This window comes from Osmerus mordax, unplaced genomic scaffold (genome assembly GCF_038355195.1).
Source record: "Osmerus mordax isolate fOsmMor3 unplaced genomic scaffold, fOsmMor3.pri Scaffold_112, whole genome shotgun sequence".
Classification (NCBI taxonomy): domain Eukaryota; kingdom Metazoa; phylum Chordata; class Actinopteri; order Osmeriformes; family Osmeridae; genus Osmerus; species Osmerus mordax.
In genome coordinates this window covers 1-27,500 of record NW_027120424.1, presented here as the reverse complement: position 1 = coordinate 27,500, position 27,500 = coordinate 1, and the positions used below count along the sequence as shown (strand labels likewise).

General features: G+C 49.8%; 1 pseudogene; it reads left to right on the top strand.

Moving 5' to 3' along the window:
• Window positions 1–1,346: 1,346 nt before the first annotated feature.
• On the top strand, window positions 1,347–27,318 carry LOC136939097 (copine-9-like; annotated as a pseudogene).
• The last annotated feature ends 182 nt before the right edge of the window (window positions 27,319–27,500 follow it).

The window sequence follows — 27,500 nt, the reverse complement described above, 5'->3', positions numbered from 1 at the left end:
GCTTGTTTGCAGGTGTAATGACAGTGACTGGTGCAGGCAGTCACACACACACACACACACACTTTGGCTTCATGAGAAGACCACACACACACGCGTAGACTCCTGCTCTGTGACAAGGATACACACACACACACACACACACTCAGACACACACACACACACACTCAGACAGTACACTACAGAGATGGACTCAAAGATGCTTCAAAACACAAACACAGGCCTCCAGACAGTGAAGATGGGTAGAAATCCATACTCTGTCTGGGTCAGTAATCTCTCTCTTTCTACACACACCCTTGATCTCTTTTTCTGACACACACACATTGCACTAACCACACACAAACCAATCACACATTTACTCTCACACACAACCTCTCTGTAACTTTATATGTATGGATGCACTTTCTCTAACTTTCTGCTGTCGCCATCTTTCGCTCACAGTAGTCTCTCTTCCGGAGCGTGCAAAATTTCAATCTCTACCTGATCAGCTTTCAAATTGAGTGTCTCTGCCGAACTCGGCAACCAGACGCGGGCAGAAATAGCATCTCTCCATCATCCATTTTAAAACCGTCCAGCAACTGCACCGCTGATATCATCTCCCTAGCGACAATTACCGACATAACCAGTCTCGGGTGGAAAGGGGTGTTATGATGTAGATAAATAACACTCCAGTGGTTGCCATTACTGCTGAGGCCTGTTTGATACCAGTTTATTGTTTAACTCCCCATATTGAAATGCAGTGTGCTTTTATAATCGTTTTTTAATTATTTTCGGTTTTTGTTTATGTTGATAATTTGGAGCCGAAAGGTATTTCCAACAACGCCGTAGGCTAATTGTTGTTAACCGAACATTAGTTACAGAGTGAGAAAGCTAAATTGTTTGTGTGAGACAGCACACCCAAAGGGGAAAATAAAGATTTTCAGAGTATGCATTTATTTTTTGTTGTTGGCTTACATAAGAGAATTACCCCCATCCCCCAAACTCTGTTGAGAGCTTAATAACTTTATCCCTGACTATAATTGATTACTAGCAGGTTCTACCGCGTAGCCGCTTGCGCTTGACACCACCTCGAGAGCGCCGGAAAGAACACGAAGTTGGGGAGAATCCGGTGATGCTGCTTCGAGGCGCGTGCGTTCTCGCCGTTCAGTTGCGAACACCGAAGATCATGACTTCGCCTTCCTCACACCGCCGTCTTCAAACACTTCTACGAATCCTCTTTAGAGATTGATATGGGGGTAAGACCGGCCACAAACTTGACGCGAATAAGTGGAGAACATTCCTGAATTGTTATTTTTATTTTTTTTAACCTGAGGTAAAGCAAGACACGGAGACAAACTTCTACCGTCGCGATGTTGGCGTCAATAGGACAGTTCGACCCTCTCACACAAGCGTGCCTGCAACTAAAATAGAAGTTACCGTTTCGTGCAGGTAGGTCTTTGTTGTCATTTCCACAAGACGTTTTTTAATGCCAGTTGCGGATGACACAAATATAGATGAACGCTACAAAAAGCGTCTACAAAAAGCCAAACGGAAATCAGAATCTCTATACTAATAGATGTGATTAACAAGTTGGGAGTGTTCATATTTTCTGTTAGCATATTCATAAAGGATGCCTTCATATTAGCATGTACTCTATGTGTCCCAGTCAGAGGTGCGCAGTCTAGACTATCGATCCAATGGCAGATGGTAACCACCTGTGTGTGGGTCTGTGGGTAATGTTGTATTTGTGTGTCTATACCTGTACACTTGTACATAAGTCTGTATGTTTGTGTAGGTGTGTATCTGTGAATATCAATGTGTGTGTGTGTATGTATATGTGTGTGTGTGTGTGGATATGCGTGTGTCTCTTTCTGTTTGTGTGCATATGTTACTGTTTCTGTGTGTTGTGTGTGTGTGTGTGTGTTACTGTAAGAGGTGTGTAAATCTCTGCAACCGCCTCTGTGGTGCATAACCAAGATAAATAATCCTGCTGGTACATAGATCATAGGCAGCATTTATACATATAATCTGACAATACATGTCTAGATTAATACTAATAATTTTCTAAATGAATGTACATTCAGAGGCACACACACACATGTATCAAAAATGCACACACACACAATCTAAACCGCTCATATCGTCCATATTTGCTCATCCCTTCTTCTTGTGTCATCCTGTGTCTTCTGGGTGTTAGTCACTGTGCTGAGAGAACTAGTCTCTTCTGGGTGTTAGTCACTGTGCTGAGAGAACTAGTCTCTTCTGGGTGTTAGTCACTGTGCTGAGAGAACTAGTCTCTTCTGGGTGTTAGTCACTGTGCTGAGAGAACTAGTCTCTTCTGGGTGTTAGTCACTGTGCTGAGAGAACTAGTCTCTTCTGGGTGTTAGTCGCTGTGCTGAGAGAACTAGTCTCTTCTGGGTGTTAGTCACTGTGCTGAGAGAACTAGTCGCCAGACACACCTTGATCACAGCATGAACCAACTAGAACCATGTTTATAGTTGTTAAACTGTTGTATCTAGAAACATTTCATCCCAGATGTGTGCTACATTCAGGACCTGAGTGGTTACAGGGTGTATTAGAACAGTGTTCAGATGATAACTAGAAGTGTTTCTCATGATATTGTCACGGGTCTAATACATAATGATATTATACTCTATTACAAATCCTCCATTACTTGTGGGGATGGGGCCAGGTGGACAGCACTGAATAAGTCATATTCAGAGTTTGGTGTGTGTGTGTGTGAGCATGTGAGTGTGTGTACGCATGAGTGCGTACCTGATTGCCCGTGTGTGTGTGTGTGCCTGTGTGTGTGTGCAAGAATGCATGCATGTGCGCAAGTGTTTTATGCGTGGATGGGTGTGTGTTTGTGTGTGCAATCATGTGTGTGTGTGTGAGAGAGAGGAAGCGCAGCAGCTTGGTGACTGGGTTGTTGCCAGCGGCCTGGTTGGGATGTCAGTCTCACAGTAGGAGAGAGCAAATTACAACTGTGTCCCATATGGTCAGGATGAGACAGTCTGCACACTGGCTGGCTGGGTGACTGGTTTACTGGTTGGGCTGACTGGGTGGCTGGGTGGCTGGGTGACCGGGTGGCTGGGTGACTGGGTGGCTGGGTGACTGGGTGGCTGGGTGACTGGGTGGCTGGGTGACTGGCAGGCTGGGTGACCGCAGGCTTGGGTGACTGGCTGGCTGGGTGACTGGCTGGCTGGGTGACCGGCTGGCCGGGTGACTGGCTGGCTGTCTGGGTGACTGGCTGGCTGGGTGACTGGTTAGCTGGGTAGCAGGCTTGCTTGTGTTTGTGTGTGGTGAGCATGTGTGTGTGTGAGCGTGTGTGTTTATGTAAGTGTGTGTGAGCGTGTGTGTTTATGTAAGTGTGTGTGATCAAAAACCCCTGTTAGCCATAATCCCAGTATGAATAATGAATGTGGTGCCTGCTGTTGTGTTGTCTCCCCTAGGAGAAAGGGTGACTTTGGGCTGTCCCCTGGGCTCCGGAGAAGGAGGGGAGAGGAGGGGAGGGGAAGGGAGGAGAGGAGGGGAGGAGGAGGAGGAGAGGGGAGGAGGAATGGGGAGGGGAGAGGAGGAGGGAGGAGGAATGGGGAGGGGAGAGGAAGAGGAGGAAGAGGGAGGAGAGGAGGATAGGGGAGGGAGGGGAGGGGAGGAGAGGGGAGGAGGAGGAAGAGGAGGAGAGGAGAGGAGAGAGGGGAGGGGAGGGAGGAGAGGAGGAGGGGAGGGGAGGAGGAGGAAGAGGGAGGAGAGGAGGATAGGGAAGGAGAGGGAGGAGGAGGAGGAAGAGGGAGGAGAGGAGGATAAGGAAGGAGAGGGGAGGAGGAGGAGAAGAGGGAGGAGAGGAGGATAGGGGAGGAGGAGGGAGGGGAGGAGGAGGAGGAAGAAGAGGGAGGAGAAGAGGATAGGGGGAGGAGGAGGGAGGGGAGGAGGTGGAATAGGGAGGAGAGGGAGGATAGGGGAGGGGAGGAGAGGGAGGAGGAGGAGGAGGAGAGGAAGGGAGGGGGCAGGTGGAAAAGAGAATATAAAAATGTGAAGGGGGGAGAAAGAAAATAAAGTCAGAAAGGTGGAGGAGGATAATATTACCACCAGGAAACACTCAACATCACTTCCTGGGTCAGGATAAACACTGGCAATACACAGTATTTAGTAGAATAAGAAACAGTATTCAGTATTCATGGCTGTCTTTGCTTCTTCTGTCTCCTCAGACAGCTGCTAGATGTGGACACCTTCTCCAAGTCTGACCCTGGTAGGTGAACCCAACACACACACACACACACACACACACACACTGAGACACATACACACAGCTCCCCTGTGATGGTAAAAGTGTCAAATCATTTTTTGTTTGTTTTTGATCAACTGAACCAATCTGTTTGATTCCATTTTCAAGTGAATGAACAGGTGTTTGTGTGTGTCTGTGTGTGACTGTGTGTGAGTAATATTGTGTGTGCAGGAGTGAGTTAATCCCTGTACTGTTTGTGTGAATGTGTTTCTGTGTTTGTGTGAGTATGTGCTTGCCAATTTGTATGTTCGTGGGATTGTAATTTTGCACATTTTACGTGTATGTGATTGTGTGTTTCCATATTTGTGTGTGTGTGTGTGCATGTCTGCCCGTCTGTCTATTCTGTGTGTGTGTGTGTGTGTGTGAGAGAGAGTGTGTGAATTTGTGTTTTCGTGTGTGTGTGTGAGAGAGAGTGCAAGCCTTGAGTAAACACAGGAGAGTCCCAGCTCTCTTCATATAATTACAGGTTGGCTCCAACTTGTCCCTGAGACACACACACACAGAGACACTCTCTCACACACACACACACACACACACACACACACACACACACACACACACACACACACACACACACACACACACACACACACACACACAGACACACACACACACACACACACAGAGACACTCACACACACTCTCCCACTCGTCCTTGACTTTGTGCTTCTCAAGCCCTTCTTAAACGGGGACAGTAAACAGATCTGAGGCGCTGTTAGTGCTATCAAATCACCGGGCTCAGTGTCATCCAGCAATTAGGATTCATCCGCTGCTCCTGAGTGCTGGTTTGGTGCACCTGTGTGTCGTTGTTTGTGTATTTTGTGTGTGTATCTTCAGTGTTTGGTGTGTGTGTGTGTTTGTATGTATATGTGTGTGTGGTTGTGTGTGTGTGTGTGTGTGTGTGTGTGAGTGAGTGAAGAATGGTTTCCTCTTTGATTCCACATATTTTCTTTTTATTTCCTTCAGAAAAACAACAAAGGCTTTTCGTCCATGAACAACTTCTAAAAATATATTTTCTGTACTGTGTGTGTGTATGTGTGTCTGCCAGTGTGAGTGTGTGGTAATCCTCTGTGTAGCGAGTATGTTTTCTTTCACAATATTTGAAATCCCAAATCTGTCAGGAACTTCTGTCTGAATGGACTCCTGTCCATGTGTTTGTCTTGTTACTTGGCACCCACTTTTATTCAAACTAAGTGAAAAGGAGATTTGAATTGGCAACTTTCAGTGTGCAGTCCAACTGTCTTTATCAGAGCTGCCCTCCTGGACCTGAGTTAGAGGGCTTCCAGGGACGCTCAGTGGAGCCGTGCTGTTAGCCCAGCCTGCAACATCCAGCCTGTGCTGTTAGCCCAGCCTGCAACATCCAGCCTGTGCTGTTAGCCCAGCCTGCAACATGCAGTCTGTGCTGTTAGCCCAGCCTGCAACATGCAGTCTGTGCTGTTAGCCCAGCCTGCAACATCCAGCCTGTGCTGTTAGCCCAGCCTGCAACATCCAGCCTGTGCTGTTAGCCCAGCCTGCAACATCCAGCCTGTGCTGTTAGCCCAGCCTGCAACATGCAGCCTGTGCTGTTAGCCCAGCCTGCAACATCCAGCCTGTGCTGTTAGCCCAGCCTGCAACATGCAGCCTGTGCTGTTAGCCCAGCCTGCAACATGCAGCCTGGCTGTTAGCCCAGCCTGCAACATGCAGCCTGTGCTGTTAGCCCAGCCTGCAACATGCAGCCTGTGCTGTTAGCCCAGCCTGCAACATCCAGCCTGTGCTGTTAGCCCAGCCTGCAACATGCAGCCTGTGCTGTTAGCCCAGCCTGCAACATCCAGCCTGTGCTGTTAGCCCAGCCTGCAACATGCAGCCTGTGCTGTTAGCCCAGCCTGCAACATGCAGCCTGTGCTGTTAGCCCAGCCTGCAACATCCAGTCTGGCCTGTTAGCCCAGCCTGCAACATCCAGTCTGGGCTGTTAGCCCAGCCTGCAACATCCAGCCTGTGCTGTTAGCCCAGCCTGCAACATCCAGCCTGTGCTGTTAGCCCAGCCTGCAACATCCAGTCTGGCCTGTTAGCCCAGCCTGCAACATCCAGTCTGGGCTGTTAGCCCAGCCTGCAACATCCAGTCGATCCAACGTCTTTGAGGCCAAAGGCAGTGTATTCCAGTCATGCCTGACCTCCAGACACACACACACACACACATATACACACTGTCAGAAACACAGTATCATTTTATACAGAATAAAAGGTTACATCTTCAACTTTTCTGATACATACACAGAGACCAAACCCGACTACAAACACACACACCCACACACGGAGACCAAACACAACTACACACACACACATGGGGACCAAACACACACACACACGGGGTCCAAACACAAACACACACACCTGACCGCCAAGCTCAGAGTACCCTCAGGGAGTCAGGTGGCTGAGCGGTGAGGGAGTCGGACTAGTAATCCGAAGGTCGCCAGTTCGATTCCCGGTCATGCAAACTGACGTTGTGTCCTTGGGCAAGGCACTTCACCCTACTTGTCTCGGGGGAATGTCCCTGTACTTACTGTAAGTCGCTCTGGATAAGAGCGTCTGCTAAATGACTAAATGTAAATGTAAATGTAAATGTACCCTTCAAATGCCGAAGGAGAGAGACGAAGTGGGCACGTCACCTTCCTGTGATTGGACAACAGAGCTCTCCCTGGACAGGAAATACAAGTCAGGTATTATGGGATGCTGCAATTCTGTTTCAGCCAACAGGATGTACAGCATGTCTCACCTGTGCTAAGAGACCAAATTTCATAATAATCGCAAATGACCTCAGAAACTTCCGTTTTAATATTAAAATATGTAATAGTTATAATAATGTGTGCCTGTGTGCTGCCTGTCGTCGTGAGTACAGTAGGAAGGTGCTTCCTTCTGCAGGATCACAGCAAAGGGTGTTTATTAAATCCTATTAAGCCCCTCAAGGTGCTGTTTGGAAAGGTCATATTAGAATATGAAGTGGGTCTCCAAGGTAGAATTGGATAAAAGCCTCCAATTTCAACCCCCACACACACACACACACACATATGCGCGAGCACACACACACACACCTCATCTGTATGTGACTGGGACTCTAGATGGGATTGAAAGCTCTTCACGAAATTGAAATGTGAAGATGGGGCATTTGTATGATAATTCTCTGTCTTGATCCATTAGAGAGTCTGGAGATCTCAGCAGATTCTTTAACCAGGACCCCCTGTGTTAAATAATCTAGGCATGTTCTCCATAGAGGGCCTCCTGGTGCAAGTGTTATTCTCCATAGAGGGCCTCCTGGTGCAGGTGTTATTCTTCATAGAGGGCCTCCTGGTGCAGGTGTTATTCTTCATAGAGGGCCTCCTGGTGCAGGTGTTTTTCTCCATAGTGAGCTTCTTGGTGCAGGCTTTTAACCATGTCCTGTTTCCATAGAGGGCCCCCTGGAGCTGGTGTGTTTCTCCATGGTGAGCCCCTGAGTGTGTAACCTTATCAGAGCAGCTCCATGGTGGGGCTCAGGCCTAGCCTCCCGCCCCTGACCAGCTGAGAGGCAGGTTTAGACAGGGCTTATACTGGCAGTCAGGTGCACAATCCCTGCAGATAAGTCTCTGACTGACTGCTGCTGTTTGGTGTTGGATGGATGCCTCTGTAGACCCCCTCCCCTCCTCCCCCTCTTCCCCACATAATCTCCTCTTCCCTCCCTGTGTCTCCCAAGCAGTAATTTTTCCTGTTCCCTCTCCTCGATTGGTCAGCTGGGTTCCTTCCCTCCAAAGCCAGTGGAGGTGGACTTCCTGGTTGGAGTCAGACTTCTCCAGGCTCACCAGATGGCCCATCACTCCCAGTCACTTTCCATAAACGATATAATCACTCATATGGCAGACTGGGACTCCTCGTCACTCTCCTCTCTCCCCCCTCCAGCCTATCTCCCTCCTCCAGCCTCTCTCCCCCTTCCAGCCTCTCTCCCCCTCCAGCCTCTCTCCCTGCTCCAGCCTCTCTCCCCCCTCCAGCCTCTCTCCCTCCTCCCGCCTCTCTCCCCCCTCCAGCCTCTCTCCCTCCTCCAGCCTCTCTCCCTCCTCTAGCCTCTCTCCCTCCTCTAGCCTCTCTCCCTCCTCCAGCCTCTCTCCCCCTTCCAGCCTCTCTCCCTCCTCTAGCCTCTCTCCCTCCTCCAGCCTCTCTCCCCCTTCCAGCCTCTCTCCCTCCTCTAGCCTCTCTCCCTCCTCCAGCCTCTCTCCCTCCTCCAGCCTCTCTCCCCCCTCCAGCCTCTCTCCCTCCTCCAGCCTCTCTCCCCCCTCCAGCCTCTCTCCTCATCCATCCTCTCTCCCTCCTCCAGCCTCTCTCCCCCCTCCAGCCCCTCTCCTCTCTCTCCCCCTTCTCCCCCTAGCCATGGTGCTGTACTGGGCACTGTCACCTCCATTCTCAGTCACACCATGGAAGACTCAACGACCAGCTGTCACAATGTAGACTATGATCAAGGTGTCCTCTCTCTCTCTCCCTCTCTGCCCCAGTTTTCTCTCTCTCACTTTGCCCTCCCCGACTGTCTCTACCTCTCTACCTCTCCCCTCTGCCTCCCCCTCTTTCCCCTCTACATCCACGCCCTGCTCCTGTTATCTAAGATGCCCTAATTGGTCATTAGAGGAGAAAATGTCCTTTTTTAATTGGCTGTTGCAGCAGCCTGGATGAAGAGCAGCATCACAGCCAGGACACACACACACACACACACACAGGCTGAGGGGTCCGGCTGGACACTGCTCTCTCTCTCCCCCTCTCTCTCTCCCCCACACACACATATGTACACACATATACGCACACACACACTCACAGACTAGACACACTCAAAGCGTGTCAGTACAGGTGATATATATTCAGATGAAGCTGGCGGACTGTGTGTCATGTATTCTGTGTCTTAAGAGTTTGTGTTCCAGTTTGGAGCTGCGTATTAACTGTTCTGGAAAAATGTGCTCAAGCAAGACAGAAAATGTAGAACTCTCTCTCTGTCAATGTTATTCAATTCAATATGCTTTATTGGCATGAATGTTAAACAGTGTTGTCAAAGCAGTCCACAGTGACGGGACAACACATGGAAACACATCAGAGAACTCAATCATCATCAATCAATGAACAACCTCTGTCTTTCTCTCTGTCTCTCTCTCTCCTCCCTCTCTGTCTCTATCTCTCTCTCCTCCCTCTCTCCTTTCTCTCTCTACAGTGGTGGTGCTGTATGTGCAGGCTGTTGGCACCAAGGAGTGGAGAGAGGTGAGTAAAGTCTGTTTTGAACCAACTTATGAGAAACTAGCTTGCTTTTACCTTCCCACCCCTTCTCTCTCTCTCACACACACACACACCGACACACACACACTGATGTCAACAGAGACAGTCTCCTGTCCTTGAAGGACCCTAAACCAGTCAGCTTCTTAGTGACAGGGACCGCAGTCCTCCATCTGTCTGTATGTGTGTGCATGTGTGCAGGTGTGTGGTTCTGGCTCCAGAGCCAACAGATCTGTGTGTGTGTGTGTGTGCACGTGTGTGTGTGTGTGTCTAAAACGGAAGACTTGTCTCTCTGGTCCTCCTCCCCCACCTGACACCTGCTGGCTCCTCTGAACAAGCTGAAGCAGCTGACCCTGTACGCACCAGACCTGTTACTGGGTACAGACCTGTTACTGAATGCAGACCTGTTACTGAATGTAGACCTGTTACTGGGTACAGACCTGTTACTGAATGTAGACCTGTTACTGAATGTAGACCTGTTACTGAATGTAGACCTGTTACTGAATGTAGACCTGTTACTGAATGTAGACCTGTTACTGGGTACAGACCTGTTACTGGGTACAGACCTGTTACTGGGTACAGACCTGTTACTGAATGTAGACCTGTTACTGAATGTAGACCTGTTACTGAATGTAGACCTGTTACTGAATGTAGACCTGTTACTGAATGTAGACCTGTTACTGGGTACAGACCTGTTACTGAATGTAGACCTGTTACTAAATGTAGACCTGTTACTGAATGTAGATCTGTTACTGAATGTAGACCTGTTACTGAATGTAGACCTGTTACTGAATGTAGACCTGTTACTGGGTACAGACCTGTTACTGAATGTAGACCTGTTATTGAGTACAGACCTGTTACTGAGTAGACCAGGATGGGCAGTCTCTCTCTCTCCCTCCCCCCTCTCTCTCTCTCCCCTCCCCCCCCCCCCCCCTCTCTCTCCCTCCCCCCCTCTCTCTCCCTCCCCCACTCTCTCTCCTTTTTTTCCTTTACTTCTTGACTTGACAGGAAAAATAGACATTAAATATAGAAACGTTACAGTAAATCACAAGAGAGCCCAATAATATGGTAAAAAGCAAGACTTTCTCTCTTTTTATCGTGCTCTCTCCCTCTCTTCTTCTTCTTCCTCGATCTCTCTCTCATTCTCTCTCTCCTCATGTTCATCAAAGACGGTGCTGATTCCGACAGGAAGACAGGCCTCTCAGAGAGAGGAGTGCTGGGCATGCCTTTTCATGATAGCTAGCAGAACAAACACGAGTCTGGAACAGGAGAGATATCTAAACTGAGCCCTCGAACCCCCCCCCACCGCCCGCCCCTCTGGTGGGGTCCCCCTCTGAGTTTCAGTCACTGCTGTCACAGCTGTGTGTAAAGCTTGTCACACACAGACAAAATAATTGATATGCTACCCATAACCACCCACTACCTGTCCATTATCCAATCAGAGCTTGGCTAGGACGTCAGCCCAGAAATAGACTGGAGGGAAGTGCCTCATGGGACGATGTTGTGATCGATGTCGTGCAGATAAGTGTGTGAATGTGTGTGTCTGTGTGTGTGTCTGTCTTCCTACCTGTGTGTGTCAGTATGCCTGTTTGTGTGCGTGTGTGCATATGTGTGTATGTTTGTGTGTGAATGTATGTGTTTGTGTGTGTATGAGTATGTGTCTGCATGTTGTGTGTCTGCATGTGTGTGTGTGTGTTGTGCAGAGGTTGGGTCTGGTAATGGATTGGCAGGCACCAAAGTTGATGGATGATATTATGTGTATGGGGCTCTGAGGTACACAAGCCCAGAGTACTGAGACAGGGTGAGTGTGTGTGTGTGTGTGGATCAATAGCTCATTACTCTGTTGTGTCAGCTGGGAGTGTGTGTGGAGGGTCCGTGGAGGCCGCTGGCCAATAGGGATTAAGGTGTGATTTCCTGAGAGAGCTGCTGGTGACGAACCAGACTGGAGCTGACGAGGGCTGCATCTCTGAACACAGAGGCCTGTCTGGAGAGACAAGACCCCGTCACACACACACACTCTCTCTCTCACACACACACACACTCTCTCTCACACATACACACACACACACACACACACACACTCATACAGACACAACAATAAACAAACAGGTGTTATTGTGGTACAGGGAGTAATCAGTGATTGTGAGGTATGAATGTTGTAATTTACATTACATTTTAGTCATTTAGCAGACGCTCTTATCCAGAGCGACTTACAGTAAGTAGTGTTTATTAGCTATCCTGTGGTTTAATGACAAGTGTTTACAAACTGTTTCTAACTGTGGTGCAGTTTGGGAGGACGGAGGTGATTGATAACAGCCTGAACCCCGACTTCGTCAGGAAGTTCGTGCTGGACTTCTTCTTTGAGGAGAAACAGAACCTGCGCTTCGATGTGTGAGTGACTAAACTCCTCCCTTTTTACACTATTGCATATTATTGTTTTAGCTGATGCTTTTATGCAGAATGACATAAACGTTTATCCAAAGCAAATAATGTGGCCATTATCGCCACTATTGAATTACTTCTTATAAGAAAAAAGGGACTTTTTTGTAAAGGTGAAAAAAAGTATGAAAACTGTTCAACCTCTCGAAACGTCTCTCTCTCTCCTTCTCTCTCTGTCCCTCTCTCGTTGTTTTCTGTGGAGCTAAAGACCATTTCATCACACAGGTACCAGATATAGGCCGCAAGGTGAACCACGAAAAGTATTTTAGAAAATGATTCCAGCTCCACAGTCTGGCATCTACACAATCTTTAGCTCATAAAAAAGAACGAGTCGTGCTAAGCTACCAAAAAAAGGTTGTCGCTGAAATTCCAGTCGATTATCGATGTGTCTATGTTTTATGCAGAACTAGTTTCTTCAGAGCGTAATAGGATTTTGGTGGCACGGTTCGACACGTGATTGTTCTACACCAATAAGGTAGCTGCTTTTTCTCACACGGACTTTTGCAGCCGCAGTGTATCACATGCAAAACACTGTCAGGGGCCGAATTTCTGTTACGTGCAAGGTCCCATCCTCTATTTGCCAACCATATCCATCCGTGTTGACAAAAGAATTTCAGCAACAAACTATTTTTTGGTAGCTTAGCAGGACTCGTTCTTTTTTATGAGCTAAAGATTGTGTAGATGCCAGACTGTGGAGCGGGTTGAAACGATAACAGGGTTCACCTTACAGCCTAATAGTTTCCCATAAAAACAAATCAACAAACAAAAACAAATCAATATAATCGTCATCCAAATTAGGATAAAAAAACTAAAATGTTTCGCCAAAATGTTCAAAATCACCCACTCCCATGGAGATAATTGTCCATCAGCACTCAGCCAGTCTCTCAGGTCATGTGGATAATGGCGAGTATACCTCCTAGGGGTGGGAATCTTTTGGTACCTCACGATTCGACTCTTGGGGTCACAAATCGATAAAAAATAAAAATAAAGATTTTTTATTAAAAAAAAACAACTTTTTTTATTTGAAAAAAAAAAGATTTTTTATTTGTATAAATTATAATACAAATATATAATACAACAAATATTTTTTTACATTTGTGAATCGATGTGAATCGCTAGAAGACTGAATCGTGATTCAAATGTGAATCAATTCCCACCCCTAATACCTCCCCGGCTACAGAAGCTATAACCTCGTCACACATCACACCCGTGACGTGTGACTTCACCGAGACCTGGAAAGGGAACTGGGTTTCTTATGTACTGGGTTCGTTATTCCACAGCACACGTCTGTTTTGTTCTAGTGTGTCACTCATGCTGTTGTGCACCTCAACACTCAGGATCACCTGGGAGATGTTGTTTACATGAGTCATCTGTACCTTTCGGAACACGACTCCCCTTTTTATTCTGACTAAGGATGAGATTCATTCATACTCTTGAATGTACGGGCTGAGCAAGATCAATGGGTGGGGGGGAGGGCAGAGAGAGAGGAGAAGGAGAGAGGAGAGAGAGCTAGAGAATAAGACAGAGTAAAGGATAAATGAGAAGGTCAGAGAGGAAGGAAAAATGGTGAGTGAGAGCAGGAGAGAGAGAAAAGTAACAAAGAGCGAGAACAAGAACACTCAGGAAATGACACAGGAAATGACACAGCTAACAATCCCCAGGAGGGCTTTCTGAATCTGACCCACAAGCTCTTACAGTGAAATACAGTTCTCTAAATTAACCAGACTGCATTTAGACAAGCCCAGAGACCCAGAAACCATCACTCTCTACTCCTCATCCTCTACCGTTAATGATTTATTTGCTGTTTCGTACCGACCACCCTCCTCCTCTTCTGAGAAAACACAGTTGATTTCTGTTTGTTGATTTCAGCAGCTGCAGAACACACAAAGGAGTATTATTAGCTCTGTGTCTCCGTAATTGTGTGTGTGGGGTGGTGGGGGGGACAGTATACTGTATTTAAGGTACTTTATTGGGATGACATGACATTTACAAGACATTTTATTTATTTAGAGAAAAGCTTTTGTCCGAAGCAATGTACAAATAGTGCATATGACCAATACCCTGACACCAATGAGAATGTTGTGTCGAGGGAAAAGGCCTAGTTGGGCTTTAGTGAGGCAGGTGGCTGCACACCCAGGTCTGTTTCATACTGAACGATTACAGAGACTTAAATAAGAAATACTAAAAGAATAGTTGCCGATGTTGTCTGGTATTGTGCAATGTAATTTGTCTCGTGGTCGAACGGTAAGGGACCCCCAACCATGGCTAGGCTAACTGCCAAAATGGAGAGAAAAAAACCCACTTCCTGACATTTTGCAACTTAAAAAAAAAAGTTGGAATGGTTTTGATCTAAGTGTGTAACGTTTTTTATTTGTATTACAGCTACATTTTTGTAAAATTGTATCCCGAAATAATAGAGGGTGTTGATATAGCAACAAACATAGCTACCGGAAGCTAGCTTAAACGGTATCACCGCATCGGAGCTAGCTAGCCACTGCTAACCACAAACACGATTTTATCAAGTTCTAGATGCAATAAAAGTATAATCCTCTGATTTACATACTTGTATTTTATTTTCTATTTCTTTTTAGATACAACGTGGACTCCAGAAGTTCCAATATTTCCAAACATGTAAGTTTATCTTGCACGAGTCCAGTATGTGTTTCACTAAAATGGTTTGTAATTAGCGCCCATGTTTGGATCATGATTTGGCCCACGAATCACTGAATGGACGGATGAATGAATCTCTGACTTGTCTTTCTCCCTCTGCTGAACGACGGAGTAGAAGGTTGGTTCTGTGTTACCTACTCGTTCCTGTGAGACACGACCCAATCATGGTGTCTTCATTTTGAGACATTTCTGTGCACCTAAACTTTGCTCACCCAAGCGAAAAAAAATAATACTTAAATCTAATTTGAATGTATTAAATTAGATCTTAAGTAATTTTAATTTTATTGATATTTTTCTACACAATTGGAAGTGCAAAATGATAATATAAATATATATATATCGGATTTGGTATATTCACATACTACTTTAATATACATAAGTATATGTACTTATACTTTATAAGTATACTTTAAGTATAATCTTTTTTTTTGCTTGGGCAGAACAATTTGCCCAGAACAGGAAGTGAACTAGGTTGTTTCTTGGGAACCTGGAATGTTTGTGTGTCGCATTTGTCGTTTTGTTGTTCTATCTTGCATCCTAACTGTCGTCTGGTGCTGAGGTGCTGTCTAAGTCTTCGCTGTGCTCGTGTTTTCTGGTTTGTTCTCATCAAGGATCCACCTCGACTCTAACCAAGCAGTCATGTCAGCCATTGTGTCATTCCGTCATTACATCACAGGTAAAACACCTTTGATAGACGGCCTCAAAGCTGAGTCACAGGCACCCATACACACACACACACATCCATATACAAACGCATACACATACATACATACACTCAAAGATACATGCAGACACACACAAATAAACACCCACTTGTACACACAAACACACACACAACAACCCCCCCCCCCCCCCCCTCCCACACACACACACACACACAGCTGTTTTGCTGCCAGCGTTATAATGTACTCATGCCATGTCTGTGCTTTTCAATGTGACCATCTGTTTGTCTGGCCTGTGTGAGCAGCCGTCTGCCAAATTTACTATAAGGTTCTGTCCTGCTTTTGATTCGTTGTTAGTCAAAACTGTACAATGGACAGAGCATTCTTCGTTTTCCATGAACAGAAATACTCCCTCAGTGATTTAATGTTGAGGGAAATCAAGACTGCATTTTGTAGGAATAGTAGGAGACTTTTCCAGATGTAGAATATTAAGTAGAGAACTATGAGCTTCCCTGTTCTATTCTCTACTACTTCCTGTTCTTTCCCTCAAGTACTTCCTAGGTCAGACCTTTTGTATTCCGACCACTTCCTGTCTTTACTCTGACTACTTCCTTTCCCCTCCAGGACTTCCTGGGTCAGACATTCTGTACTCTTGGGGAGATCATCGGGTCCACAGGCGGGCGGCTGGAGAGACCACTCTCGTAAGTACTCCACAGGCCCACAATACCTCTCCCCACAGGTCCACAATACCTCTCTCCACAGGTCCACAATACCTCTCTCCACAGGCCCACAATACCTCTCTCCACAGGTCCACAATACCTCTCTCCAAAGACCCACAATACCTCTCTCCACACGTCCCACAATCCATCTCTTCATTCTTCCCACTATCCATCTCTCCACACTTCTCACAATTTATATATCTTGTGTGTGTTGTAATGTGTGAATGGTGCAGTGAATGGTGTGTGTATGTTGGGGTGTATTGTGTCTGGGGTGGGTGTATGTTTGTGTGGTTTGTGGTGAATGTGTGTGTGTGTGTGTGTTTCCCCTTTTCTCTTGGATCACAGACCAAATAATATAGTTATTTTTTAGCATGGTGAGAACTTTACATTTACATTTTACATTTTGTCATTTAGCAGACGCTCTTATCCAGAGCGACTTACAGTAAGTACAGGGACATTCCCCCGAGGCAAGTAGGGTGAAGTGCCTTGCCCAAGGACACAACGTCATTTGGCACAGCCGGGAATCGAACTGGCAACCTTCTGATTACTAGCCCGCTTCCCTCACCGCTCAGCCACCTGACTCCCTGTCTCTTCCTTCGTCAGCATGAATGACTTTCTATGAGGAGGTTCTCTGAGCAGGCATGGCCCCATCTGTGCGCTGCAGGAAAGGTTCCTCCTGACAGCTTCACATCAGCATGTGGACTGCCTGGCGGGTCGTCTCTCAGTCCTGTGATTTGGCTTGGGCTGTGTGTGTGTGTGTGTGTCAGGCTCTAGCTAACCTGTATTCTTCATCGAATCTTAAGCCAGCCTCTTCTCTCCCACCTTTCCAGCCTCCAGCTGGCCTCTACTCTCTCAGCCTCTGTCCAGCCTCTAACGGCCTTTTCTTCTGAGCCTCTAACCAGCCGCTATCCTCCCAGTCTCTAGCAGCCTCTATGGCCTCAGCCTTATCGTCTCCTGCAGACCTCCCTGTCTCTTCCTCCGTCAGCATGAATGACTTAACCGTGCCAGAGCAGAGAGAGAGTGAGAGGGGGAGAGGGGGGGAGGGAGAGGGAGAGGGAGAGAGGGGGGAGGGAGAGAGAGAGTGAGAGGGGGAAAGGGGACAGGGAGAGGGAGAGGGGGAGAGAGAGGGGGAGAGAGAGAGGGAGAGGGAGAGGGGGAGGGAGAGGGAGAGAGAGAGAGGGAGAGGGAGGGGGAGAGAGAGAGGGAGAGGGAGAGGGAGAGGGAGGGGGAGAGGGAGAGGGAGAGGGAGAGGGAGGGGGAGAGGGAGAGGGAGAGGGGGAGGTACAGAGAGAGAGACTTTGCTAGATGCCACAGGGTATCGGGGCTGCCGCACTCTCTACTGACGATAAAACACACACATACTCTCACACACAGACACACTCACACACACACACTCTTACACACACACTCTCACATTCACACGCACACAGTCTTTAACAATCTCACACACATTCACATACTCATGAACACACTCTCACACACACACGCAAACGTGAAGGTAGCAGGAGAGATTGCTCTCTTATTCGGAATACAAATGACATTCTGAACACAAAGCAATTACTCTGAGCCAACTTAAATTCCCACACACGCACAACCTAGACCATCACACACATTACCTGTAATTATTCATGTTGCAGTAACTTTGTTAATGGGATTCACCTTGTGTGAGAGAGAGAAGAAAAGTCTCCTAATTGAAAGGTCACATGGAGTAAAACCCTGTCTGATTACATGTATGAGAGAAGCTTATATGATGGATGGAGGCATTAGCACATAGAAGGTGCTTTGTTGCGCAGTGATTGGCTAACAGTGTCCTATCCGAGGCATACATCCTGGTTGCCTTTCAGGAAGTGATCCTTGTTTTGTTTCTCAGACTGAGGCGAGAAGACGAGAGCTGAACATTCTCCACTCTGTGTGTGTGTGTGAGAGAGAAGGTTGTTTGTATGGGCGTATGTATTGTGTGTTTGTACTTATGAGTTCTGTGTGTGTGTGTGTGTACAGGTGTGTCTGTGGAGCCTTCGTCTGGTATAGAGGTGGTGTTTTGTAGGTCAATAATTATTCTTTTTTTGAAACGGGGAACCAGTTACCACTTACCTGGGGGTTTCCATGGAGACAGATGGGAGCCCTTTCTCTCTCTCTCTCCCCCCCCCTGGTCTCTATCTATATTTCTTACTTTCTCTTCTCTATATCTCTTTCTATCTTCCTGTCTGTCTACCCCCAGCCTTCCTCCCCCAACCATCCTTCCCCCAGCCCTCCCCCACCCTCCCCCGCCCTCCCCCACCCTCCCCAGCCCTCCCCCACCCTCCCCAGCCAGAGGAAGAGTAACTGGGTCATGCTGCTGAAATATGGAGGAAGGACTCTGCTGGTGACACCAGCGGAGCTCCCTGCTCCTGAGTTAGAGGCTGCTCACACCCCGGACAGGCTGGGGGAGGCTAGGGGAGGGGGCTGGGGAGGAGGCTGGGGTGGATGGAGGAGGATGGGCGAGGGGGCTGGGGTGGATGGGGGAGGATGGGAGAGGGGGCTGGGAAGGATGGGGGAGGGGGCTGGGGAGGATGGGGGAGGGGGCTGGGGAAGAGGCTGGGGTGGATGGGGGAGGATGGGGGAGGATGGGCGAGGGGGCTGGGGTGGATGGGGGAGGATGGGCGAGGGGGCTGGGGAGGATGGGGGAGGGGGCTGGGGAGGATGGGGGAGGGGGCTGGGGAGGATGGGGGAGGGGGCTGGGGTGGATGGGGGAGGATGGGGGAGGGGGCTGGGGAGGGGGCTGGGGAGGATGGGGGAGGGGGCTGGGGTGGATGGGGGAGGATGGGGGAGGGGGCTGGGGAAGATGGGGGAGGGGGCTGGGGAGGATGGGGGAGGGGGCTGGGGTGGATGGGGGAGGATGGGGGAGGGGGCTGGGGAAGATGGGGGAGGGGGCTGGGGAGGATGGGGGAGGGGGCTGGGGAGGATGGGGGAGGGGGCTGGGGTGGATGGGGGAGGATGGGGGAGGGGGCTGGGGAAGATGGGGGAGGGGGCTGGGGTGGATGGGGGAGGGGGCTGGGGAGGATAGGGGAGGAAGGATGACTGGGGGAGGATGGGGGAGGAAGGATGACTGGGGGAGGAACGATGACTGGGGGAGGATGGGGGAGGAAGGATGACTGGGGGAGGATGGGGGAGGATGGGGGAGGATGGGGGAGGAAGGATGACTGGGGGAGGATGGGGGAGGATGGGGGAGGAAGGATGACTGGGGGAGGATGGGGGAGGAAGGGGGAGGATGGGGGAGGATGGGGGAGGAAGGGGGAGGAAGGGGGAGGATGGGGGAGGATGTTCTAGTCCGTTATACACCTGCTGTCTGCCTCTCGGTGATCACAGAAGACTGTGAAGGAGATCAATCCTGAAATGTAATCACTTTAGTGTGTGTGTGAGTGTGTGTGTGTGTGTGTGTGTGTGTGTGAGTGTGTGAGTGTGTGAGTGTGTGTGTGTGTGTGTGTGAGTGAGGCTGACCTGGTCAGTGTGGTGGACAGGTGAGTTGTCTCATCTCACAGGTGTAGTAGGCAGGATAAGGGAGAATGTGTGACTGTCAGCCCAGAAGAATGTGATCCATGACAAGCTGCCCACACTTGTCCAGACATGCACAATCACACCAGAGGATGAGCCACGGATGGAGAGAGAGAGAGACAGAAAGAGAGGGGGAAAGAGAGATGGAGAGAAACAGAGTGAAGGCAGAAAGTAGAGAAAAAGGGAGAATGATTGAAAGAGTGAAACAGAGTGATTCTCTTTTCTGCTTTTCTCCTTGCTTCTGCTCACCTCACCAGTCTTCTCCCCTCTCCTCTCTCCCCTCCTCTCTACCCCTCTCCTCCCCTCTCCAGTCTTCCCTCCATCACAGTCACTGGGCTGGTGTTTGGGTCGACTCTGCCTGCCCAGCAGTCATCCACTCTCTCACCCTGTCATCATATCTCTCTGGATCATCCCTCATCTCTTTCATGCTTCTTCTGTCTGTTTCCTTCACTCTTAATCTCTCTTCTTACTGTAATAATGGATCGATCTCTCTGTATAACTGCCGCTCTCCTGTGTAACTATATCTCTGTAGAACCGGAGAACCATCTCTCTCTGTGTTTGACTGACCAGCCTCCTCTTGGCTCTATCCTCTCTGCGTTCATCCTCCTCTCCTCCTCCCCTCCTCTCCTCCTCTTGTCAGTTCTTTGAACAGTTTATTTATTGGACAGAATTAAAACCACTACGTGAAAGTAAGTTTAAATTAACAAAAAAAATAAACGAGAAGCGAGTTCTAATCTTGTTGCCGCAGCAACTGTAGAAAGACAAGGTTGTGTTTGTGTGACTGTCTGTATGCGTGAGTGTGTGTGTGTGTGTGTGTGAGTGTGTGTGTGTTTCTGTGTGTGTACTTTCCCTCTCCGCTGTCATCTTAATATCCACTGACTGTTTGAAGTCTCCTGGGATATTGTTACCGTCTTGAAATTCTGCTGTCACAGGTTACCTGATGGGTTAGTAACCGTCTCTTCCTTATTCCTCTCTAACTCTCTTTCTCTAACTCTCTCTTTCTCTAACTCTCTCTTTCTCTAACTCTCTCTCTTTCTCACTCACCCTCCTTCTCTGCCTTTTTCTCTCTCATCCCATCCCCCCTTTTCTCTTTCTCTCTTTCTTTCTCTCTCTCTTTGTGTTTCTCTCAGTGGGATCCCAGGGAAGAAATGTGGGGTTATCATCTTCTCTGCAGAGGAACTCAGTAACTGCAGGGTCAGTACCTCTCACAATCACACACACACACACAAACACACACACACGTGTTTGAGAATAAGAGCTGTGTCGATAAGAGCTGACAAACAACCACACTGCTTCTGAATGCAGACGTGCAGCTCAGTCATCACATCGGTGTTACCCAGCATGCTCTGCTGCTGGCGTCTGGAGCAACAGGGGTCTCATTACCGCGGCTCAGCTGGCGGCGCTGCCGGCATCCGGTCCGGAGGGACCCGAGCCCTGGACCAGAACCACGGCAGAGCCCCTGGAAGCACAGAGCCCCTGGAAGCACAGAGCCCCTGGAAGCAGAGAGCCCTGGAAGCTACCTCCATATGGATGAGCTGGGCTGACAGGGCTGGCAGGGCCAGAGCAGGCTGTCAGAGCAGGCTGTCAGAGCAGGCTGTCAGAGCAGGCTGTCTAAGCAGGCTGTCAGAGCAGGCTGTCTAAGCAGGCTGTCAGAGCAGGCTGTCAGAGCAGGCTGTCAGAGCAGGCTGTCAGAGCAGGCTGTCAGAGCAGGCTGTCTGAGCAGGCTGTCAGAGCAGGCTGTCAGAGCAGGCTGTCAGAGCAGGCTGTCTGAGCAGGCTGTCAGAGCAGGCTGTCTAAGCAGGCTGTCAGAGCAGGCTGTCAGAGCAGGCTGTCTAAGTAGGCTGTCAGAGCAGGCTGTCAGAGCAGGCTGTCAGAGCAGGCTGTCAGAGCAGGCTGTCTGAGCAGGCTGTCTGAGCAGGCTGTCAGAGCAGGCTGTCTAAGCAGGCTGTCAGAGCAGCCTGTCTAAGCAGGCTGTCTGAGCAGGCTGTCTAAGCAGGTTGTCAGAGCAGGCTGTCAGAGCAGGCTGTCTAAGCAGGCTGTCTGAGCAGGCTGTCTGAGCAGGCTGTCAGAGCAGGCTGTCTAAGCAGGCTGTCAGAGCAGCCTGTCTAAGCAGGCTGTCTGAGCAGGCTGTCTAAGCAGGCTGTCAGAGCAGGCTGTCAGAGCAGGCTGTCTAAGCAGGCTGTCTGAGCAGGCTGTCTAAGCAGGCTGTCTAAGCAGGCTGTCAGAGCAGGCTGTCAGAGCAGGCTGTCTAAGCAGGCTGTCAGAGCAGGCTGTCAGAGCAGGCTGTCTGAGCAGGCTGTCAGAGCAGGCTGTCAGAGCAGGCTGTCAGAGCAGGCTGTCAGAGCAGGCTGTCAGAGCAGGCTGTCTGAGCAGGCTGTCAGAGCAGGCTGTCTGAGCAGGCTGTCAGAGCAGGCTGTCAGAGCAGGCTGTCAGAGCAGGCTGTCAGAGCAGGCTGTCAGAGCAGGCTGTCTGAGCAGGCTGTCTGAGCAGGCTGTCTGAGCAGGCTGTCAGAGCAGGCTGTCTGAGTCCTGCTTGTAGCTGCTCTTGTTGTTGTTGTGGTTTGGGCTGAGGGAGGAAGTGCTTGCTGGGGTGTTAGTTGGTTGCCGTGGTGTTTGATTTTAGAATGGTGTTTTTTAGGGGTGTTAGCAGACAGCTCGTATTTATAGTATAATAGAGAGGGGATTCAAGCCATGCATCCTCCTAAAGGCAGGGTCTGTAATGTTGAGAAGCACTTTCTGTCAAATTTGCTGAAACATACTTCACATCTTGATAGCAACCAATAAATCTAAAGGTTTGACAATAAAATGATTATAAATCCGATCTCTGTGGGCATCGCAGGACTGTATTAAACACGACCAATAATTTAGTTTGGACAGAACATAGTTATTGGATGGCATTCAGACTGAATGAGTGATTGGACAGGCTACTTGTCTACCTCCCTCCTGGCAGTAGTTCATGTGTTTTGGAAGAGTGGCTTTAAAGGGAGGGGTGTGGGGTATTTTGGTTTGAACCCTTTCAAACTTGAGACAAAATTGCTAGATTCGCAAAACTTGCCTACCCTGCCTTTAACCTGCTCTGATGTCTGAGCTGTGCTGTGAGGTGACCCCCCTCCCTCTCGTGTGCTCTGCTCTGATGGCTGAGCTGTGCTGTGAGGTGACCCCCCTCCCTCTCGTGTGCCCTGCCAGGACATCGCCACCATGCAGCTGTGTGCTAACAAGCTGGACAAGAAGGACTTCTTCGGCAAGTCGGACCCCTTCCTGGTCTTCTACCGCAGCAACGAGGACGGAACGTGAGTCTGTCTGCTCGGAGGGTTCTAGAACGATCCAGAACTGACTCTAGAACAGAGACCTCTGGGACTGAGTCTGGATCTGGGACTAATATTACTTACTTAATGTAATAGTACCAGTATTAGTTCTTGTACTAGTATGGTAGTACTAGTATGGTAGTACTAGTATGGTAGTACTAGTAAAGGCCCGGGTAATGTCTGCACTGCAGGTTCACCATCTGCCATAAGACTGAGGTGGTGAAGAACACTCTGAACCCAGTGTGGCAGCCCTTCACCCTGCCAGTACGAGCTCTCTGCAACGGAGACTACGACAGGTGAGGGGGGGGGGAGGGGGAGGAGGAGGCAGAGAGGAGGGACTACGACAGGTGGGGCTGGGGGAGGGGGGAGGAGGAGGGACTACGACAGGTGGGGCTGGGGGAGGGGGGAGGAGGAGGGACTACGACAGGTGGGGCTGGGGGAGGGGGGAGGAGGAGGGACTACGACAGGTGGGGGGGAGGGGCGAGGGACAACGACAGGGGAGGGGGGAGGAGGAGGGAGGGAGGAGGGACTACGACAGGTGGGGGGGAGGGGCGAGGGACTACGACAGGTGGGGGGGAGGGGCGAGGGACTACGACAGCTGAGGGGGGGGAGGGGGGAGGAGGGACTACGACAGGTGGGGGGGAGGGGGGAGGAGGAGGGAGAGAGGAGGGACTACGACAGGTGTGGGGGAGGGGGACCATGACAGAAGAGGCCTGGAGAATTTTTAGCAGGTAAATGTGAAGGAATGGATAGGAGACACAGAGGGACAGGTGATTAGGTAATGAGGGAACAGAAGAACTGTAGAGGGAGAACAGAAGATCCCTGGGGGACCAATGAGAGAACAGAAGATCCCTGGGGGACCAATGAGAGAGCAGAAGATCCCTGTGTGTGAAGCCAGGATGACATCATCTGTCTGCAGGGCGATCAGAATAATGCCAGCAGTCGGTCCTGCTGTCCCAGAGACCAGCGCTGGTGTTATTAGGATCGAGCTGCAGTCTCCTCTACCTCACCTGCTGAAACCTCACACACATTTACATTTAGTCATTTAGCAGACGCTCTTATCCAGAGCGACTTACAGTAAGTACAGGGACATTCCCCCGAGGCAAGTAGGGTGAAGTGTCTTGCCCAAGGACACAACTTCAGTTGGCATGACCGGGAATCGAACTGGCAACCTTTGGATTACTAGCCCGATTCCCTCACCGCTCAGCCACCTGACTCCCATCTGGGTTAGGGTTACACAGACCTGCTGAAACCTCACACACACACCTGAAACTTCTTCACATCTGCACCAACCGTATCACAATGGAGATGTGTTAGTTATTATGGGCTGTCTTCCCCCTCCAGAACCGTGAAGGTGGATGTTTATGACTGGGACCGAGACGGCAGGTAAAACCCATTCTCTCACCCCACACCCAACACCATCACCTCACCCAACACCATCACCTCACCCCACACCCAACACCATCACCTCACCCAACACCATCACCTCACCCAACACCATCACCTCACCCCACACCATCAGCTCACCCCACACCCAACACCATCACCCCACACCCAACACCATCACCTCACCCCACACCATCACCTCACCCCACACCATCACCTCACCCCACACCATCAGCTCACCCCACACCCAACACCATCACCCCACACCCAACACCATCACCTCACCCCACACCATCACCTCACCCAACACCATCACCCCACACCCAACGCCATCACCACACCCCACACCCAACACCATCACCCCACACCCAACACCATCACCTCACCCCACACCCAACGCCATCACCCCACACCCAACACCATCACCTCACACCACACCATCACACCACCCCCATCACCCTCACCACACCCGACACCATCACCTCACCCAACACCATCACCTCACCCCACACCCAACACCATCACCCCACACCATCACCACACCCAACACCATCACCTCACCCAACACCATCACCTCACCCAACACCATCACCACACCCGACACCATCACCTCACCCCACACCCAAAACCATCACCTCACCCAACACCCAACACCATCACCTCAACCAACACCATCACCTCAACCAACACCATCACCTCAACCAACACCATCACCTCACCCAACACCATCACCTCACCCCACACCCAACACCATCACCTCAACCAACACCATCACCTCACCCAACACCATCACCTCACACCACACCCAACACCATCACCTCAACCAACACCATCACCTCACCCAACACCATCACCTCACCCCACACCCAACACCATCACCTCACCCCACACCCAACACCATCACCTCACACAATCACCTCACCCCACACCCAACACCATCACCTCACCCAACACCCCACACTCTACACCACATACAAACTACTATGGCATCTGAGCTAAGAAGCTAACTCTGTCTGTTTGTCTACCTGTCGGACTGTCTGTCTGTCTGCAGTCATGACTTCATCGGGGAGTTTGCCACCAGCTACAGAGAGATGTCCAGAGGAGAGAACCAGTTTAATGTATACGAGGTGAGCTCTCAGCATGTCCAGGTATATCCATGTGTATGCAACAGCCTCTCTGTCTGGATGCTGATGATAGTCTGTTCTTTGTTAGAATAGTGTTTGTGTTTGTGTGAAAGAAGGTGTGAAATGTGTAACCTGTAAACTTGTGTCGTGAAACAGGTTCTGAATCCCAAGAAGAAAGGCAAGAAGAAGAAATACATTAACTCAGGGACAGTGAGTCTCACCCCCTCCCTTATCTCTTCTCTTTCTCTGCTCTATCATCTCTCCTCTCTCCTTTCCTCTCTCCCCTCCTCTCTTTCCCCTCCTCTCCCCTCCTCTCACCCCCTCCTCTCCTCTCTCTCCCCTCCTCTCCTCTCATATCTACCTGTCACTTCCTCTTCCTGTCACTTCCTCTTCTCATGATTTATATTGCTCATTATCTTTATCATGCAATTCTTAACTCTGTTCTCCCTTTTCCTTCTTTCTTCCTCTCTCTGTCTGTCTCGCTGCTCTTTCATCTTTTCACTTTGTCATTCTGCTGTCTGTCTTGCTCTCTCTCTCTATCTCTCTCTCTATCTCTCTCGCACTGTCTCTCTCTGTCTGTCTTGCTCTCTCTCTCTCTCTCCCTCTGTCTCGCTGTCTCTCTCGCTGTCTATCTCTCTCTCTCGCTGTCTCTCTCTCTCTTGCTGTCTCTCTATCTCTTGCTGTCTCTCTCTCTCGCTGTCTCTCTCTCTCGCTGTCTATCTCTCTCTCTCGCTGTCTCTCTCTCTCTTGCTGTCTCTCTCTGTCTGTCTTGCTGTCTCTCTCTCTCGCTGTCTCTCTCTCTCTCTCTCTCTTGCTGTCTCTCTCTGTCTGTCTCGCTGTCTCTGTCTCTTGCTGTCTATCTCTCTCTCTCGCTGTCTCTCGCTGTCTATCTCTCTCTCTCGCTGACTCTCTCTCTCTCTCTTGCTGTCTCTCTCTCTCTCGCTGTCTCTCTCTCGCTGTCTCTCTCTCTCCAGGTGACTTTACTGTCCTTCACAGTACAGTCAGAATACACGTTTGTGGATTTCATCCGAGGAGGGTGATTAAAACTCTGTATTTCTGAAAATCAAATGCTTGTGTGTGTCTTTGGGGGTGAATGTGTGTGTGCATGCTTGGCTGTGTGTGTGTGTTTGAGAGACTGGGGAACATCCCAGTGTTTTCTTCCAGTGGACATGTTGATGTCATCACAGCACAGTGACCCTGGACCTGGGCACTGCTGCTGCCTTTTGCATTTCTCAACACCTAATGTCAGTGTCTCTGAGGAGGTTTGGACGTGTGGGTTATTGATGTGATCAATAATGGGTGTTGGTGTGATCCTCTCTTCCAGAACTCAGCTCAACTTCACCGTAGCCATCGACTTCACTGCTTCTAATGGTACGTCTGCCAGACCTGGGGAGTGTTTCATTATACTGTGTGGGTGTGAGAGAGTGCAGAAGAGTGTGTAGGTGTGCACCTTTCTATTCACCTTAGTGTCTGTGTGAGAGAGAATATGCGTAAAATTATGCACATATGATTGAATGCCTGAATGTGTGTGTGTATACGTGTGTGTGTGTGTGCATGCATTGGTATGTGTGTGTCCGTATGTGAATTTGTGTGTTCCTGTGTCCGTGTGTGTCCGTGTGTGCGTGTGTGTGTGTGCGTGTGTGTCCGTGTGTGCGTGTCCGTGTGTGCGTGTGTGTGTGTGTGTGTGCGTGTGTGTCCGTGTGTGCGTGTCCGTGTGTGCGTGTGTGTGTGTGTGCGTGTGTGCGTGTGTGTGTGCGTGTGTGCGTGTGTGCGTGTGTGTGTGCCAGGTAACCCGGCACAGCCCACCTCTCTCCACTACATGAGCCCGTACCAGATGAATGCGTACGCCATGGCGCTGAGAGCTGTGGGTGAGATCATCCAGGACTACGACAGTGACAAGATGTTCCCCGCCTACGGCTTCGGAGCCAAGCTGCCCCCAGACGGCAAGGTCTCCCACGCCTTCCCTCTGGTGAGGGCCTCTCTGGGGGGTGGGTGGGTGGGTGTGTGTGTGGGTGTGGGGGTGAGTGGGTGGGTGGGGGGGGGTGTGGGGGTGAGTGGGTGGGTGGGGGGGGGGGGGGGGGGGTGTGGGGGTGGGGGTGTGTGGGGGTGGGTGGGGGTGGGTGTGTGGGTGGGTGTGGGGGTGGGTGGGTT